Source organism: Limulus polyphemus, unplaced genomic scaffold (assembly GCF_000517525.1).
Source record: "Limulus polyphemus unplaced genomic scaffold, Limulus_polyphemus-2.1.2 Scaffold110, whole genome shotgun sequence".
In the NCBI taxonomy this organism is placed as follows: Eukaryota; Metazoa; Arthropoda; class Merostomata; order Xiphosura; family Limulidae; genus Limulus; species Limulus polyphemus.
In genome coordinates, this window is record NW_013665720.1 from 216376 (window position 1) to 238046 (window position 21671).

The 21671-nt window shown below is 34.7% G+C and overlaps 1 protein-coding gene across 2 annotated transcripts in view; it reads right to left on the reverse strand.

The window, feature by feature from the left end:
• The window catches only part of LOC106471090 (kinesin-like protein KIF26B), a 358285-nt gene that overhangs the window by 144510 nt on the left and 192104 nt on the right, over positions 1-21671 (reverse strand). The gene's annotated exons all lie outside the window — the stretch shown is intronic.

A 21671-nucleotide genomic window follows, 5' to 3' on the forward strand; every position in this document is an offset into this window, starting at 1 on the left:
GATCAGCGTAGTTCAATTTGCTTTAAATTATGTGCTGGTGACATTTGTTCGTGTCTTAAACCGGCCGATCAGCGTAGTTCAATTTGCTTTAAATTATGTGCTGGTGACATTTGTTCGTGTCTTAAACCGGCCGATCAGCGTAGTTCAATTTGCTTTAAATTATGTGCTGGTGACATTTGTTCGTGTCTTAAACCGGCCGATCAGCGTAGTTCAATTTGCTTTTTATCTTGACATGTAATATGATTACACTTTGACTTTATAATTAACGTCACTTGCTTCATTTCCGTTTTACTGTCTACGTGTATTGTACAAGGTGTTATAAACAAAGTTTCGCAGTTCAATGCGTCATATATTATAAGCAGTACGGTATAGAAAGTTACGGATATCATGCGGTTGCAATCGCTACAGTTGCCACAATGGGCGCTATTATTGTTTCTTTTGCACATTTCCCAACTATATAAATGGGTCTGTCGATGGCAGTGCACCTTATTCAACCAACATGAAAATAACAAGTGTCTAACTAATGAAACGTTATTACACAAAGGGATGCAATACCGAGACAACTTTCAGTGAATACTATAGTGATAACATCAGCAGAGGGTATTGGTTTACTTGTTTTGAATTTTGCGCAAAGTTACATGAGAACTATCTGCGTTAGCCGTCCTTAATCTAGCGGTGATAGACAAGATGGAGGTAAGATAGTCACCATTACCCACCACCAACTCCTAGACTACACGTTTACGAATAGTGGGATTGACTGACACATTATAACGCCCCTACGGTTGAAAAGACGAGCATGTTTGGGAACGAGGATTCGAACCCGCGTCCAACAAATTGCAGGTAGAGCGCCATAACCACCAGGTTATGACAGATCTTCAGAGGGTCTTGTTTCAGTGTTGATGTGCGCAAGTTCATAAAAATAATTGAGGAAACAGGTTGCACTTATGATAAGTCATGTTCAGGCAGACCAACGACACCTACTGTCATGCCATAGAAGAACAGGCCAGCACAAGTGCACATTATGTCACCCAATATTTGGATTTGTAATTTCTACTTTTGTCAGGGGCCCGGAATGGACAGGTGGTTAGGGCGCTCTATTCGCAATCTGAAGGTCGCGGGTTCGAATCTCCGTCCCACCAAATATGCTCGCCCTTTCAGCCGTGTGGGCGTTATATTGTGACGGTCAATCCCACTATTCGATGGTAAAAGAGTAGCCCAAGAGTTGGCGGTGGGTGGTGATGACTAGCTGCCTTCCCTTTAGTCTTACACTGCTAAATTAGAGACGGCTAGCGCAGATAGCTCTCGTGTGGTTTTGCGAGAAATTCAAAAACAAACAAACAAACTTTTGCCAGGTTCTTCAATCAACTTTGCGAATGTTACTTTACAAGCTGCACTATGTTCAAGCACTAAAGAAGACGAATTTAATCCGACGTGATGATTTGGCGTCGCATTTTTTGGCAAGACTGGAAATTCCTGATCAATGGCTTACCAATATCTAGACGTGTCAACATGCATAAGTGCATTATCTGTTCGGAAACTAATCCACATTTAACGTTTCCTACACAACTCGATGATGCTAAGGTTACAGTGTTGTGTGGTTTTACAGATAACTTAGTTATTGGACAGTAAATGTTTAAAGAACCATTAGCACATGGACTGCAAATTACTATAGCCAATGTTACCAATGTTATACTATGTTATCATGCAATTTCCACAATCAATGCGATTTTTATACTGCAGCAAAATATTGAGAGAGATTACGATTTTCTAGCAGGATGGAGCTCCTTTACATATCGGTAACCAGATGAAACAAGTTTGGCAGGAGTACTTTCAGGAGATTTCACATCACTTTCCCTGTAAATGGTCACCTCGTTCAAAGGACCTAACACCAGCTTACTTTCGGTTGTGGGAGTACCTAGAATCATACATGTATTATGGGAAGACCCATATAATTTCAGATATCCAGGATGCAACTGTCTGGGAAATGGCCAGCATGACAGAAGAGACGCACTTTGTTGCTGTACTGTCCGTTGTCACTGGGATGCGGTGCATTTTAAAATCTGAACATTTTGAACAATTGCTGTGAATGATTAGACATTAGGCCATTCTGTTAAACTTGGTGGAAACATATAAAAAATTTGGCACTTGCATCTGCATGATACTCTTAATGCCCTTGTGCAATTTTACCGTTTATAGGATACGTTACGCTGAAATTGAAAAATCTCCGTATAACCACTATATAATTTTATTTTACTTATCAAGTATGTGATACAGATTCTGTTTTTTCTACATGTTTGTCTTCTTGCCTCACTTTTTCATCAAATGGCTTGTTCATCTACATTATCTTGATGAATTGTTTATCTTGTTATTCTGTGGGTTTATCTACCTGTTAAATTAATTAATCTCATAAAAATAACCACAGTGCTAGGTATAAATTTTTTGTGTTTTAAGCAGGATTCAGCTTAAGTAAAGTTTGTGGTCAAGGTAGGTAATTGATATGAAGTGTTCAACTAGGACAAAATCGAACAATTAGTGGAAAAAATGCATATAAATAGTATTCTATAGACAAATAATGGATATACATTTAAGTTAAAAACTAGTTTAATTTCACAACGTTTTAAGTTTGGTCTTTCATCAGGCATTGAATAAAAGTGTTTATTGCAAACTTTAATAAAAACACTATGGACATTAAATTGTTTTAAATATATAAAACATTCCTCTAATTGTTTACTTTTGTTGCTGTTTTTGTAACAAGCAACTGAGGAAGTTCTGTTTGGTAAACGGAGAATTTTTATGTACAATAAATAGGGACAAGCTGGAGCTGGGCCAAGATTGGAGAATCAATAGGAAAGGCATGGGATTCTGTTTATAGAAATATAGTGCATTCCCGCTAGTGTTAAGTTTACTCTTTCTAACATATCTAATCAAAAGAGCTAATCTGTGATGTGGGCCACCCAGAGTCACTGATTATGTTTATCTCTATCTGGAGGACATGCTTGGGGGTGACGAGACTCAACCTGGATATATATAAAGGTAGAGTGCTTTTAGATCTTTTGTGGATGCTGCTATAGTGTTTTCCACATAATAGCCTTCAGTGTACTTCCTCCACATTGTTGGATTGAAGCCTCTACTACGAAACTGGAGGTGTTGTGGTCAGCATATGTATTCTACTAACATAATCATTTCACGACCTTGTGGAGCCAGAGTTAAACATTAGCAAGAATGATTCAGCACAGAGTGACGTATCCTCCTATGAAAAGTGACTACCGGTTAAATATTTTATACACATGAATTTTCCACCGGCAGCTGAGATTGCATATTTGAACAAGATCCTCAAGTACATTCTAATATTGGAGTTATGACCTTATACTCTCATTAAGAGTAAGTTAGCAAGAGTTATCTGGACAGAGACCTGATGTCAGATAAATATTTCACTAAACCTATCAAGAAAAGGTTTAAATACTCATCATCCAATCAACGTACAGGAGAATACCTCAATTAGGATTTAGGCTGATTTCAGCAGACAGCTGCATGAAGTTCTTGAAGAGCATATCAAGCTATGTTTCTGCTGTCTCTGTATGAATTAACCTTGGATGTTGATAACATATAAACGTAGCTCAGTTATACAATTAAAAATGAATAGCGGGGGAGCTCAGAGACAGAAAAACAAATGTAGGCAATTGTAGTCAAAATGAGAATCTGGTAACATATTTATATAATTAGTGGCAGGTCCATAGCTGTAATAGGCTACAAAGACATCCTTATAGCTAAATTCATTAATAGTCTACCAAGTGAACACCTATGAAATCACTTTGGCGTGAGGAAGATTTTGACTCTCAAGGAAGCAGTGTTTGTGGTGAGAAGTGTTGAGGTTGTGAGTGCAAAGCACAAAGCATCTGAGTGAAGAAAGCTTGAAGCAATCAATGTATTATCTCTCTAACTGCCCAGCTCTCTGAGGTTTCTGCACCTTTGCGATATTGAAATTAAGTTTATACAATTATTTAGCCACATACAATGTGGTTCAGCTAGGTTTGGTGTCAACCTAAAGCAGAGGTTACATATAGTCCGTAGCAGCACCAGCTGGACCGTATATGCAGCAATATAACTTAATGACTAGTGCGTAGAAGTTAATCAAAGTTAGAAACATGATTTCTTTCCCATCTGTTCAGTCCTAAATGGAAATGGAAATGCCAGAAAGCAGCTGCAAGTTTGGTGACAAGCTATGAGAGCTTAAAATAGTTGCTCACAGGGTGGATATTGTCCCTATCCTGGAAAGAAACAGTGTCATTATGTGTCAAAATGCATGATAGTCCTATAAGCACAAGCTGTCATGTGCTTGTGATTCTACACAGATGTAAGGTTGAATTCTAAAAACGATACTGGTACTGGCAAGGCTTTGCCCATCTGGCATGACTTCAGGTACTTCCAAAGAAACAACAATTCATGTCAGTAAATACTAATCGCATTCTAGTTCAATGGTATAAACTAGAAGTAAGCCTAGATCAAATCCTTCTTGTTACTGATACCGTTTTGTGGGGAAAAAATTTGCTTTAAGCATGTCATGAAAAGCCTTACTGCAGGAGATATTTGCAAGGGTGGCCTGTGGGACAAGAAAGCTGTAACTCTGGGCAGGTGATAGTTAAGGAAGGCTAATGAATATTGGAAGTATAAGTGCACATAGAAGACGATATCACTAGCTATTTGAATGCATAAGTAATGTTTCATAGGAACCTTTGAATTCGATATCTTGTGCAACAGTCTGTTTGTGCAGTGATATAGGTTACACATGAAACACACCAAGCAGCACTTACTAGAGCAACAATCATGTCAAAGATATATTATGGTAGTGCTATCTAACAGTGTACAGACAGCTACGTACTATTCAATTGGAACATTAATAGGAATGGTGCATGGAGGTGATAGCTATTAATATTTTGACCATACCACAACTTAATGCAAATAAATGACTTCCAGAGCATCTAAAATTGCTGATAGAATATTTCCGCATCAATGTTTTCAAATATCATTATTGAGAACTCAGGATGCTACTGTCTGTGAATGATGATATAATTGTTGGTCATCTGAGTAGAAATAATTTAATTCATTATACTATACACTGCTAAAGTGTGCCCAGTAAAGCAGCTACTGTCTGGGCTTCACTGGAGTATTATATCAGATTCTGAGGGAGGAAATCATACAATCATCAAAGAATGTTTGGTCAATGCTTGAGATGGCTTTCAAAAAGCAAGTACGAATGTCATAATTATATTGTGATTTAGTCATAGAAAAGTGACAGTGAAAAAAAATCATATTAAAGCTCCTTTTAGTTCCTTTTCATCATGCCATTCAGCTTCTTGAATCCACCAGCTATTTTGAGACAACAAACTAAACATGTATAATGTAACTTAATGTGGTAATGGTGTCTAATATTTGCCAATGTAATATTTATGTTTATCTGTACACTTCAGACTGCTGTTGGAAAATGACAACGGATTCCAGCAAACCATGAAATAGTAATAAAACTGAAGTGTTCAAAGTAGAATCTATATAGTTGATAGGACATATCTGTTATATTATTGATATTTTATATAGCTACCACTCCTGGCCTCACTAAATATGATTCGTATAATAGTTGGACTGAGGACTGTTAATAATCATTCAGGTAACTAAGATGGGCTTTCGTCCATGCAATAATCTTTACGTATCTCAGACACACTGCCTATTTACAAACGGATACAGAACTAAATGTAAGTGAAAGAGGAGCAGTGTTATCACAGTTACAAGATGGCTCTGGATGTATGCTAGTTTTATGATGACCATTACTCAGTGTCATCACTGAATGGAAAAGAAAAACTGTCTGTAGTTCCAGTAAAGTACTATTGATAATATATAGTTTAAAGTGTATGGTTAGGACGGACCATGTGTCTGTTTGTTTATTTGTTTGCTTTGTTCAAAGCTATTCAAAAGATATCTGCACTAACTCTCCCCAAGTTAAAAGTGATAGACTAGAAAGAAGGCAGCTAGTCGACACCATCCACCAATAACTATTGGGCTGCTCTAATTGAATAGATTGTTTAACTGTCGCAATGTACTTCCTCTATGGTTGATAGGGCGATCATGTTCAGTGATGATATTCAAGCCTACGACCTGCAGATTGGTAGTCGATTACCATAACCACCAGGCCATGATAGGGCGTTGCCATAATGTTTGATTATCTTAATGAAAATGAACGGGATGATTATATATTAGTTACCAGCGTTACAAGAATATAACTTTACTGTATAATATCATCTGCGACAGCAGCGTGAAAGCGTGATACAATTTCTCACCAGCTAGTGAGACAATTTTCTCATGTAGAGCATCCTGATTTGAGATATGATAGTGCTTTGAGGATTAAAGTAGCTACACTGAAATATAGGATTACTAGTAATGAAAATGTCAAATAAAGAATTGTGACATTAGCAGCTGAAGAACTCAAATCTAGCTTGGACATTGGTTACTTTGGACCAGATTATAGTGTAATCTTCAAATTTCAATAGATTTGGCAGTAGTTACAGGGCTAAGAAAGTATGCACTACCGTTGCTATGACTTGCACAAGTATTAATTACGTTCTGTGATTCATTTAATGGCCCAAAGGGTCTAAACTAGAAGATTTGATGAATGGCACATGATTTAAAGTTGTAGTGTCATGCACTATAACCAACCTGTGAAGAAATTTATACTGTTAATTTTCCTGGAGAGATTCTAACGTGCATTGTTCAAGAAAACAACAACAACAAACAGTCATACCAGAGAACGTTGTAGGGTAGTAAGTTCTTCAATGCAAATAATGTACTTACATATACCCCAAATGTACATACAAGTCGAGGTAACCAATAAATGTTCACCTTAGCATAATTTGTAGTTAGTAAACTACCTGAGAACTGAATATCTTGACTGAGATCATGTGTAGAAATTCATTCAGATCATGGAGTGAACTTCATAACTTTGCTGCCTACCAAGTTATACTACATATAATGAATACATGGAGTCTACAATATAACCTTCCGTCTGATAATATAGCGTGTAGAGTTTCTAAGTTAAGTATGGACTGGCTGGAATAATAACTTACCATATATTTATGATATACATGCAGGTAGAGCAACAGTACTGATTGTTGCCTGAACTTGCTAATGTTTAGGAAATAATTTATATTTCCCATAGATATGATGTACCGTTTAAGATCTACTGTAGCTGTTTTTAGATGTATCTGACGAATTACATAGAGTGGTTACAAACCATACTATTGATGCACGTGAATACAAGTATTAATTGAAGAAAAATCAGAGCCAAATGTGATAAAAGCGATTATAACAAAACTGAGTTTGATAAACAGTTCATATGCAGAGGCTCAGTATGGTTACGGTAAATGAAAGTTGTGCATTAGCTTCTCAGATCTAACTAGATAAACTGAACTGTTTCTTATCGTTTGGCAATTTTATTAAACTAAGATCTTCAGTGATCACAAGTTACATAAAAATATGTTACACATATTTATCAGCTGAAGTCATATGCTAAGAACCAACCTTTTGAACTGTGTCTGAATTAATATGGTGAATGAAACAGAGTTGAATCATTAGACTGTGACAAGAGTAAAGGTTCTGATAAATTCAACTCAGCTGATGTATAATATAGAGTTACAAGAAAAACCTCATGATTAAACCATTAGTTTATTAAGAAGTATGGCTGAAGTGATGCTGTCTGTCTCCTGGATATTATGATTGGGAATAAATACATATTCTAAGAGTTAGAATGACTTATGATGTTGAAAGTAAGATACACTTCTCTTGTTTTCTTAGTTATTCGATTAAAGTTCACAATAAATGTTTCTAATACGTAACAAGAAACACAAGATTAAACACATCTAATAAGTGGAAAGGGAATAACATCGTGATAGCAGAAAGAGATAATGGAATAAAAATATTTCACATGACAGTGAGAAGAAGTAATCAACACCCACTAACTTAGGGTTTGTGATGCAATATGGAACATAATCAAACACACGTCTGTTTTGATGTCCACATGGTGTGTTGTGTTGTTCATCTGCTATAGTTAAAATATAAACAATTTATTAAAATAAGAGAGTACTAGGCTTTTTCTTCGTCTGTGGCAACGTTTACTTGAAAACTGAAAGTATTCTCTATGTTGAAAGAAGCTCTACTGTCTGATTTTAGATAAATTATATGATTATAGTGTAAGATAATGTTGAGAGTTATTTATGTCTTATTTCCATCTTTTGTGTTAAGTAAAAAGATGATAACTAGCTGTTGGTATGTATGGCTAAATGCAGTTTTGACTTGCAGAGGCCAGGAGAGATTGGTCATTAATGTATGGTGTTACCAACACTGGTTAGGACTCAGAAAAAGATGAAATTATTTCTAATTTTATTTCACTTACAATCGTTTTGAACATGATTGGAGTCGATATTTTTCTGTAGGACAGCTACTTCCCAACAGTTGGACAGGAATGAGAGATCTTCTATGTAAGCCTGGGTTAAATGCTAGTTTGAATGTGGAAGTGGTTTTCTAACCTGGAACTCAGTTCTTTCAGTATATGAAGATGGGTCTTCTAGGTTCATGTCTTATTAATTTAGCATAATTGTATTTAACAATACTGAGAAGACTTTTACACGTTACTGTTGATACAGATTTGAAATTATTATATTGCAACCTAATATTCCTACACAATAAACTGGAACATGGTCTGTAGGTGTGCACATCCATTTGGCTAGAAACATGGTCTGTAGGTGTGCACATCCATTTGGCTAGAAACATGGTCTGTAAGTGTGCACATCCATTTGGCTAGAAACATGGTCTGTAGGTGTGCACATCCATTTGGCTAGAAACATGGTCTGTAGGTGTGCACATCGATTTGGTTAGAAAGAAGTGAGTAAATGTATATTTAGCTAAAAGGGAAATATGTAGCAATAAACGTGGTATATATATATATATATCTTTAATGAGAAAAGATAAACATGAAAACGGATGACTTATTGAGTTTGTATGTAAGTACTTTAGGAACCCAAGTGTTTCTTCTTGTTCATAGTTTATTTAGTTTCTAATAATTATTATTGTCTTGAAATTCATTTGTTTTAAAATTCAATTGCTTTCGATACTACTACAGCTTATTGTATTCCATTTTAGTTTACAGTTATTATTGAATTATTTCGATTACACAATATAATATTTATGTAGCATTTTTACCAATGCGTGTATTATGTTAGGTTATTTCTATAAGGGTTAAAGGGTTTTAATTGTATTATGTTTTATTTTCTGTTTCATTTTGTCCTCTCTTTGTGTTGTTCCAGAGGTAAGTATAGGTAAATGTTGTTGTTCTATGAAGAATGAACTTACTGTATTGTCATTATTACATGACATGACGTGGATAGTCGACTTTTCTCTTATTCTGTCTACCTGTGATTGAATTTTGAATTAATAAAATTGATCATTGTTTAGGATTGTAATTTTTAGTAAAGTTGGATAAATGACAGAGATGTTTTACCCTTGCTCTATCTATATAATTAACATGTTGGAAATGCATACAAATTATTTATTTTTCAGTTCCTGAGCAAGTCCTGGAAATATAGTTAGCTACCTGTCATAGATAAGTGAAAAGCTTTCTTAGTTCTATAGGTTTTACTGCTTCTGCAATTAACCTTTATTTCAATATCTCCTGAATAATCACTGCTCATACCTTTTTTTTCTGAAGCCAGAATTAAGATAAGTAAATGTAGTCCCCCATATAACTTATGAACACGTTAATGAAGATAAAAGACTGACAGTTGTGTCTGTGGCTACATCCAGTAGTGGCATTGTGAAACTCACAACAGTAGATTTTAATATGATCAGGATAAGCATCAAAAATCAACTGAGAACTGATAATACAACCTTATGGTGTAGATAAGTCCTAGCTTTATGCATTCTACATGAAAGATGCTTAATGAAATAGAGTAAGCCGTTTTATTATGGAGAATAATACTAGAATATTGATATATTGCAAAATGTTCTGGCCTGACAAATTTTGTTCATAAAGGAAAATATGTATCAATTAACGTTATGCAACTATGAATCACCTCTTCCATATCATTTTTGAAGTCGTTAGGATAAATTTTCGTTACTTCTCTAACATGTCTACACTTGTATGGAGCCTGATGAGACCATCATTGAGCTCTGTAAACAACTGCTCGTGATGGTGAATGGGTTTGAAGTCAATTTGACTTTAACTCAAAAGATGAAATTAGTAAATTTTATAACTAAATTCCAGGGCATATATGTAAAACCAGATGGCTTGATGAATCAGGCTGCATAAGTCAAATATTATAGAGGATGAAGATGCTTGGTCTATCAAACAGTCATATTAGCAACTTCTGTGGGCTACAAAAGATGTGTCTTATGACAAAACAAACCAGAAAATAGAAATATCATGTAACCATCTAAAATAAAGAAAGGGCTGCGTGCTTATGTACCTACTTCAGGAAGCTTAGTGCAATTATAAGTGTGGATGTTCTTTTACTTTCATTCTTTAGGAAATACTCAGTGGTTCAATTCTCTAGATTTTGCTCAGAAAATTGGCAAATGGAACTAGATTAAACCATCTGCTTAATACTGCAGCTTTTATGAATAGGAGCTTGTTTCTGTTTAAAGTGATACAACTCTGATAACGTAATACAGAGACTAAATGAATTAATTCTCCATGGATTCGAAAAGGAAGGTTCGATCATTTATACTCATGGCATACTGACGTCCATGAAAACCTTTCAACAAGCCTTAACTAATACTCAATTGTTGATGGACAAAATAAGAAACCATAAATAAATGTGGCTCAAAACATGTGGGAAGAGCTTGATTTTCTTCATCACATAGTAAGTAAAGACAATATTCGTAGACCTGTGGTTGTTTATGACTGAAAATTTAAAAGGAAGTGTAAGATATTTCTGGGATACACGTCATATTTCAGTTATTTTTTACCAATGTTGAAATGGCAGCAACATCCTTCTTCTGACTGATGAAGCAGGACACGCGGTTTTTCTGGGACAAGAGCTGTGAATGTTCTTTTCTAGAGTTGAAGCATGCATTGAGTGAATTCCTGTTTTGACTTACCAAAGTAGGGATTATGAGCTCATATTGACAACAATACTAGTAATAATAGTATTAAAGTCATAATATTGCATGTCCAGAATAGATAGGAATTTGACATTGTTTATGCAAAGGAAATAATGTACCACAAGAATGGACTTTTATAGTAGTGAAGTTTGTTAAGCACATTATTTCACATTCTACTCGTATGGTAGCAGTTCCTGTTTTCAAATGGATTATGTCTGTTTGTGATGGTTGGTTAATTTCAATGACCCAAAGTGTATGGAACAGAATAGAATGATGCAAGGGTACATAATTATTATCAAGCCTCATGCATGACGAAATAACGAGAATGCCAATAAACTCTCTTTCCAGTGACTAAAGCATTTTCATTTGAGCTGTGTCCAGATCTAAGATATCTGTATATGAATAAAATAGCAGCAATAGAAAGCGCCTGTGCTTGTGGAGTACTACGTCTTGGATGGTACATGAGTATGAATATCCATCAACTGGGTATTGGGGCTGAAGAAAAAGGGTAAGATTGTGAAGCCTATGTGGTAAACTTAAAATAGAGAGGAGAGATCTATAATATAAATATGCACGTCTAAGACTCAATGCCTTGGAAATCAGCCATAATGCAAAGACCAAATGACATCAGGGTATCTCAAGTACCTTCGCTGTTGTTAGATAAAATAAAGAACATAGATGGGGTAAGTTCTGTTTTACCTGTACCGAAAGTAGGTTGTAGAAATGTTTGGTTGGTTCAATCTTGAAATGAATCACATTAGATCTCACTAACTGTCCAACTCCAAGAGGGGTAACAGGTATGCATATGGGATCCCTTAGTATCTGAAAAAGTTCATTGAGACCTATGTGTTATTTAAGATAATTTCACAAACAGTTCCCAACACTCTTAACACCAATTGTATTGTTCAGATTGGCTTGATGATAATATTCATAATGAAAAAGATTAGAAACTTTTGATAAACCGTTGTTTGCCAAATAACACCAGGTTTTTAGAATTAACAAAAGGACCAGTTCTGTGTCATCTGCTTCAAGCTGGACTGGTCAGTAGTGCAGTTCATCCAGTGAAGCTAATATTTACACAAAGGCTACTTCATGCTAATATAATGCAAATAGAGATAATTTTATATCACAAAACACTCTGGTGATGACAAGATGAAACTGTAAATATTTGTCGTATTATTATTATGTTTTTAATACATGTGATATAATGTTATCCATTTTTATTAATTTATCTTGAGGTTAATACTGTCAGCATTTATTAATGACTAATTAAATGATTAAAATGATCAGGTTTTGATAATATTGTATAATATGGTTAACAAATAAAAGTAGCTGTTATCCAAAACTGATTATACTCAGAAGAGACACCCTCTTCCTGGTAAAAAATTGCCTGTTGTATTTGGCAAGAAAAAGTTTCTACAAGAGTGTGTCAATTAACTTTATGAAGAAATGAGGATGCACTAAGTGGTTTCTTAAGAAGGTTATCTTGTGACAGAAGAGAAGGTATTACAAGAGCATCAATATTACTAATTTCGGATGGGGTGACTGGGTGTGTTTGGTATTATCTGGCAACCTGGTAGTTGTTTTTATCTGGCTGGATTTGTCCCTATTTTGTTTTAACTCAGATTGTCTCACTGAATTCCCTAATTTTAGAACAAGTGGATCAGCTGAAACACTTTTTCCCTTATTAGATATTGGAAATTGAAATGTAAAAGTGAGATAGAAAATGTTTAAAATCTCTTAGAGTAAGAATGTAAAGTGTCGTCTCTAGCAGACCATAGAGTGACCTCAGATGATTGAGAAAATATCGAAAATGGGCCATTGGAAGTCTAGGTGGTCATCTGATCAATTCAGGTGTGATTAAAATCATAATAAAACCATGTGGCTTTTAAATTAATCCAGGAATAACCTCCAGTTTAATTTTTGTCATTTTGGGCGAGTCTAAAAATGAAAAAGAAGAAGATTGAGAAAATGTTATATTTATTATGATATATCATATAAACATACTTAAAGGTGGTTTTTAATAACAAAAAAACAGTTTATTGTGACATTTTCTATTTTTAATATTTAAAATCAATATAACATGATTACATCGAGATTAATATTCCTTGTCTTAGTGATTCTAGGGGAACAAATGTTTGACATAGAACAGAAATTGGCAAAAGTTGAGAAACCAATGGTAAGAACATTGACTCAATAAGTGGAGAGCTATACATTGTATACCCAGTTTGTCATTGGTAAAAAAAAACTTTGACTCGATTGGTCGGCTTTGCTATTGTGTTCCCAGTCTCTTAGTGCTGCAGGAGAAAATTGGCTCAAAGATGAGCTCTACCATTGTGAACCCAGTCTGCCAATGTTGCAGGAAAACATTGAATCAATAGGTGGAGCTCTTTCGTTGCGTTCACAGTCTGTCTGAGACATCAGTGAAGAGGTTAGCTGAGCAAGAGATGTAGGGGACAATTTAGAAGCTTTCTACTATGGACACCATCCATTTGTTTGATCTGCCACTGTGTGGCGTCATTCATACCAGGTTTTATCAGAAGATGCAGCATATAACTATAGTAGTAAGTTCTATCAGAATGAATATAATCTACGTTGATAAACAGGTAATTGTAAAGTTCAGTGTAAACTTATCGTAATTTTAAATTACTTGATGTCAAGGTTGAAAACAAAAAGTAGTCAATATTTAAAAATACTTAATATTATTTAAGTAACATTGCTATTGCTATATAAAAAAGGAGCTTGTGACAACTAATGCTTATCAAAGTTACCTACAAAACTGGTGTAGAAGCACCGAGTAGCTTCAATAGGATTTCATTCGAAAAAAAAAGACATAATCTTCAAAAATAGTTACGATGATCTAATTGACAACTTTTCTACAATGTACGATGATCTAATTGACAACTTTTCTACAATGTACGATGATCTAATTGACAACTTTTCTACAGTGTACGATGATCTAATTGACAACCTATCTACAATGTACGATGAGCTAATTGACAACTTTTCTACAGTGTATGATGATCTAATTGATAACTTTTCTACAGTGTATGATGGTCTAATTGACAACTTTTCTACAATGTGCGATGATCTAATTGACAACCTATCTACAATGTACGATGAGCTAATGGACAACTTTTCTACAGTGTATGATGGTCTAATTGATAAGTTTTCTACAATGTACGATGATTTAATTGATAACTTTTCTACAATGTACGATGATCTAATTGACAACCTATCTACAATGTACGATGAGCTAATTGACAACTTTTCTACAATGTACGATGATCTAATTGACAACCTATCTACAATGTACGATGATCTAATTGACAACCTATCTACAATGTACGATGAGCTAATGGACAACTTTTCTACAGTGTATGATGGTCTAATTGATAAGTTTTCTACAGTGTATGATGATCTAATTGACAACTTTTCTACAATGTACGATGATCTAATTGACAACCTATCTACAATGTACGATGATCTAATTGACAACTTTTCTACAGTGTATGATGGTCTAATTGATAAGTTTTCTACAATGTACGATGATTTAATTGATAACTTTTCTACAGTGTACGATGATCTAATTGACAACTTTTCTACAATGTACGATGATCTAATTGACAACCTATCTACAATGTACGATGATCTAATTGACAACCTATCTACAATGTACGATGATCTAATTGATAACTTTTCTACAGTGTATGATGGTCTAATTGATAAGTTTTCTACAATGTACGATTATTTAATTGATAACTTTTCTACAATGAAGGTTCACAAAGTCAACCTGCAAATTGTGATTTCCGTGAATGATGATACAGACTTAGCTCTTACACGAAAAACGGATCTATAGAATAAAAAGTGGGAGACCTTTATTATTATTATCTACTAGTTTGGAGTTTGTGGGGGGAAATAATGGGCGTCATTTATATTGATTACGTCCGCTAATAAATTCGCTAAGACCGATTATGTACTTTATGGAATTAAGTCATTTTTACAAACATAAATATTTGATGGGAAATTATACTTATGTTTTAGTAATGACTATGTGTAATTTTGTCAGTTTTGTAAAGGAATCCCAGTGGATTAGACCACTAATTGAAATGAAGCTTATAGACTTATTTGTCAAGGTCTTTGTTCGTTGTTGACATAGGAAGTTGTGTTTATGTTGTTGGCTCAAATTATACTTTTTTTTTCCGGTAATTAACGTATTGTATTTTTTCTTATTAACCACCTGGAATTGAAATACCATTTCATTAATATAATTAGTGTTCTAAGATTTTATTAGTATTTTTTGGAAATAAATATCACTATTTATCTATCCTAAAGCATAGATATTATTAAGAACGTTCTGTTCTACTGTGTCAACATTTGTACGATCAAGAAGCTAATCGTTTGTTAGAGTGTGTTTATTTAGAAATTATTAAGATATAAAAATGTGAATATAATGTGATCAATTAGAAGTATGTACATAATACTGTTCTTTGTAAGGAAATACAATAATTTATATATATATATAAACACATCAAAATCGTACACAATTACTTCCTAATATTGTCAGCAAATGTTACGTATTTAATGTGTCACGAACGAGAGTCTGACTAAGTATTATTAGATGTTCTTGTATATATAACTAATTGACTGTAAGTTCATGAGTGAGAGAGTTTCTTTGTTTGTTTCAAATTAAGCCCAAAGCTACACAATGGGCTATCTGTGCTCTGCCCACCACGAGTATCGAAACCCGGTTACCAGCGTCGTAAGTCCGCAGACATACCGCTGTGCCACTGGGGACGAGAGAGAGTTTGTTAGTTTGTTTTTTGAATTTGACGCAAAGCTACACGAGGGCTATTTGCGCTAGCCGTCCCTAATTTAGCAATGTAAGACTAGAGGGAAGGCAGCCAGTCATCACCACCCACCACCAACTCTTGGGCTACACTTTTACCAATGGATAGTGGGATTGACCGTCACATTATAACGCCCCCACGGCTGAAAGAGCGAGCATGTTTGGTGTGACGGAGATACGAAACCGTGACCCGCAGATTGCGAGCTGAGCACCCTAACCACCTGGCCATGCCGGGCTCTTAAATGTGGGAGAAGCATAAGAAAGTTTCTATTGTTTTTTCCACGTTAGTCTGTCTGTTTAAATGTGGGAGAAGCATAACAAAGTTTCTATTGTTTTCAACCACGTTAGTCTGTCTGTTAAATGTGAGAAAAGCATAACAAAGATGAGTACAAACTTATTACAGTCCTTCATTTTCGACAGTTTACGGTTTTATTCAGTTGTTCCTTTTCCAATGAAGCAGATTTTTAATTAACTGGTAATACAAAACGAATATTATTACTTTTTACGCATTCCTAGGACAGTATTGAAATTCATAAGTCCGTAGAAGTGTCATCTGGTGATCTGAATATGATATAAAACTAAATGTTCAACACGAATTTTCCATTTTGCCTGACATTTGATTGGTGAAATCAAATGAATGGATAACTGGCTGCCTTGTTTCGGTATATTCAGTCTGCAATGATGAGAGCTCTGATAATATAGGTATTTCTTAACGTTAGCAATATACTGTCTTGACTTAAAGTATTTTCAGCTAGATCACAGACATTTATGAAAATCTTGGGGAAAAAATAACTCTGGCTTCTATTTATTTTGTCTTAAGAAAACTAGCTCCCAGTTATATCACAAGTTTGAGTTATTTTATGGCACCAACAAAAAATAATAATTTCATTTCTCATTTTTAGAACATTTGTGAATATAAGCTTATAAGTAAGTTTATTTTTTCTTCCTTGTAGTATCAACGTCTTTCCATTTTAGCTTACTAAAAGTTAACAGATATTTTCCTAGATATTTAACATGCTTACACAATCTTGGATTTCCTGTATTTACCCTAAAGAAGACTTTCAGGAATACGGCTGTTATGTGACACGAATACACTTTTATTGAAAATGCCCTTCTCTTCCAACACATATACCTTTCTTGGCTACCAATATAATGGTAGAGATACCCTTTGTTGGAGCAATGAAGTAACTAACTTTTATATGTATCTACAAACATTAATTAACCATCAGGAATGTTTTATTTAATGCTCGCTGCTCAGTTCTATAAACAAACGTTTGGTGTTCTGAACAGACGTTCTACATAGAGCTGTCTAAAATATCTCACATATAACAACATTAAGCCTTCACTAAAATCCATAAAACTATCTAAGAAAAGCTGATTAATTTTGTGATTCTTTGTACAAAATAAAATTATTTTCGTAGCCAAATATTTATGAGCCAAAATTTCTCTTGAGCATATTACTAAAAACATTTGTAATAAGTTTGAAATTTCAAGTGCAATGTCGAAGGAGGGTCGAATAAGAAATATTAAGCTATCTTGTTACGTAGTCTAAGTATTTTTCAATTGGCATTGTTCGATTAGAACTTGAATTTACCAGAATTTTCTGTGATCGTCTTTTGGCCATTTTCATATGTGTTATGGTGGATTTAGAGCTGAAAGGTGTCGCAAAACAAATTGGTACTTGTACTTAAAAATATCTATGAGTAAATGGATGTTATCCGAATAACCCTTAGCTCCTACCTTGACATATAGTCGTTCTCTATTCTGATAGATAGTCAAGGTTATATAACCCTTAGCTCCCACCTTGACTTATTGTTGTTCTCTATTCTGATATATAGTCAAGGTTATATAACCCTTAGCTCCTACCTTGACATATTGTTGTTCTCTATTCTGATATATAGTCAAGGTTACATAATCCTTAGCTCCCACCTTGACTTATTGTTGTTCTCTATTCTGATATATAACCAAGCTTATATAACCCTTAGCTCCTACCTTGACATATTGTTGTTCTCTATTCTGATATATAGTCAAGGTTATATAACCCTTAGCTCCCACCTTGACTTATTGTTGTTCTCTATTCTGATATATAGTCAAGGTTATATAACCCTTAGCTCCTACCTTAACTTATTGTTGTTCTCTATTCTGATATATAGTAACGGTTATATAACCCTTAGCTCCCACCTTGACTTATTGTTGTTCTCTATTCTGATATATAGTAACGGTTATATAACCCTTAGCTCCCACCTTGACTTATTGTTGTTCTCTATTCTTATATATAGTAAAAACTTATTTATATGCAAAAGCACTTAGTCCTCCCAATGGCTCAGCGGTAAGTTTGAAGGCTTATAACACACAGCACGAGTAATTAAATTCCTTGTGAACATTTGTGCTTCAGTGCAAACAAAATAAGCACATATTTTACAATTCGTTAAGCATATGAATTAATGTTATAATAATATGAAGTATCTTGTTGAAGAAGAAATTGGTAGTAAGTTACTAATGTTAATGAGTCATTAGTTTATATTTTATAACACAGTCCTACCTTTACTTGATTATACATTCATACAGGTTTATACTTCCAAAATATAACATTAAGCCTAGTACAAGTACCAGTTCGTTGTGCTTATTAGCTTTCTCAGTCTCCTGAATGTAGACAATAAGAATTCTGAAGTGTTGCTATTAAATGCCTCCACTATTTATCAATGGTGTCGTTCTACTTGTGTTGCTAATAAATGCCTCCGAGACTTATTAATGGTGTCGTTCTACTTGTGTTGCTATTAAATGCCTCCACTATTTATTAATGGTGTCATTCTACTTGTGTTGCTATTAAATGCCTCCACTACTTATTAATGGTGTTGTTCTACTTGTGTTGCTATTAAATGCCTCCACTACTTATTAATGGTGTTGTTCTACTTGTGTTGCTATTAAATGCCTCCACTATTTATCAATGGTGTCGTTCTACTTGTGTTGCTAATAAATGCCTCCGAGACTTATTAATGGTGTCGTTCTACTTGTGTTGCTATTAAATGCCTCCACTACTTATTAATGGTGTCGTTCTACTTGTGTTGCTATTAAATGCCTCCGCGACTTATTAATGGTCTCTTTCTACTTGTGTTGCTATTAAATGCCTCCACTACTTATTAATGGTGTCGTTCTACTTGTGTTGCTATTACATGCCTCCACTACTTATTAATGGTGTCGTTCAACTTAAAAAACCAGAGAGCACCCTTACCTACGTCCAACCAACCGCTCAAATTAGTACTATCGTATATAGTGTAGCAAAGTTTCAAGTTAGAAAAAAAAAGTAACTCTAGAGTCATAAATATATTACCAGAGACCCACAAAGATTAAACCAACAGCAACATGGGTTAATATGCATTACATATGATATGGATACCACTGGTTGTAAGTGATGGGTGAAAGTGGCGACAGAAACAAGTTCAAGACTATCGCTGTGAACGTATTTTAAGAATTGAAGAGATTATTCCTGTCAAACAGAAGAACATACAAGTAACTGAAAGCCCGCTACTCACAGAAGAATGTATTCACTTATCACAAATAATTTAAACTGTTTCTTCTTCCTTTTGCTTATCACATTTCTTAATTTCATACATACAATATATCTTTTATTACACGGGCTACAATATACCTTTCTTTTCACACACTACTCTAAACCTTTCTCCTTTGTCTTTACCATAGCATTTTTTGTACATTATATTATTAACCTTTTAACAGAACACTCTGAATATTTTATTTCACACAGAACAATTTTTCATGCCTTACAATAAACCTTTTTGTTACTTGTTTCTTTCTTTGTTTCTTTGTAGTTAAGCATAAAGCTACACAATGGGCTATCTGTGCTCTGCCCACCACGGGTATCGAAACCCGGATTCTAGCGTTGTAAGTCCGCAGATATACCGCTGTACCACTTGGGGGAGGCCCTTTTTGTTACAATATTTTTTTCATACCAAAATTTAAATAAACATTATTACAACATCATTTTGAAAATTTATGTTCTAGCTTACTGATGATGGCTTGTAGTAATTTAATAAACTTTAAAAATCACTGAATTATATAAAAGTTCGGTTTAATTTTTTCAGAATAACTATAAAGTTCTGAAATAAATTCTAAATGTTATACTATTCGAAAACTAATAATGAAATATTTTCTTTTTCCCTTGTATACATTATCGTAGATTAGGTGAGTAAAATCCTATAACGTATGATATAAATATTGTGGACCTTTGGTGTGAGCGATAACGTCTGACAGTTCAACACGTACAACTACAGATGCGTGTGGTTACCGCAAAAACGATCAGGCGTGACCGATCGATACGCGAGGAATTTTAATATTTCATGAGTTTATCCCGACATCTTTGGTCTTATCCATATAATACCACGAACATTTTATGGGAAAGAAAACAATTTATTGACGCTGTACAGTTTTACATTAAATCAGTTGATGGTCTTAACTGTTCACAAACGCGTTTGTCAGAGAACCAAACTTTGATAATAAATCTTCTAGCATATACCTGGATGTAATGTATATTTCAGAAGAGGGAGAATGGTGTAGTGTTCATATGTTATCTTACAACACATATAATATCGACAATCAGCATCACGTAGCATGTACGTCGAACCAAACATGCTCGCCCTTTAAGCAGTGGGGGCGTTATAATGTGACGGTCAATCCGACTATTCGTTGGTAAAAGAGTAACCCAAGATTTGGTGGTGGGTGGTGATGACTAGCTGCCTTCCCTCTAGTCTTACACTGCTAAATTAGGGACGGCTAGCGCAAATAGCCCTCGTGTAGCTTTGCGCGAAATTCATGACAAACAAACATGTCCGTCGAAAAGAAACGCATTTATATGATTATAAAACTGCTAATGTTATATTTTACGTCATCTTATTCACAAGTACAAGTAATCAAATAATCATCATATTAAAGCAGTTACATAAAACTATACTACTGTTTACAAAGTATACAGTTAGGACAATACGGTTGCTACTATCGATTGTTTTGTATAAGAACAAGGTCAAACTTGGCTAACTGTTGTGTCCACCACGGGGAATCGAACCCCGAACATTAGCGTTGTAAGTCTGTCAGTTTACCGCAGTTCCACCGGGATACGGTTGGTACTATCGATTGTTTTGTATAAGAACAAGGTCAAACTTGGCTAACTGTTGTGTCCACCACGGGGAATCGAATCCCGAATATTAGCGTCGTAAGTCTGTCAGTTTACCGCAGTTCCACCGGGATACGGTTGGTACTATCGATTGTTTTGTATAAGAACAAGGTCAAACTTGGCTAACTGTTGTGTCCACCACGGGGAATCGAACCCCGAATGTTAGCGTTGTAAGTCTGTCAACTTACTGCAGTCCCACCGGGATACGGTTGATACTAAGGACAATTTTGCGAAGACAACTGAAACTATTGTAATTATTGTTAATTTCAGGCTAATAGTTAGAAATTAAACTACGATCTTAATGAAATAACTGTATAATCACTTTTGCCCTACCCTGTATAACAAATTTTTCTGTGACAGATAAGGGCTTCTTAACTGAGTAGAGATGTACTTGCACGTCTTAATACTTTTTAAACAATTATTTATTCTAACCCGGATCTTACTTAGATAGTCTAAGATCATTTTTAATTATCCATTACATCGCTCTTAACTTTT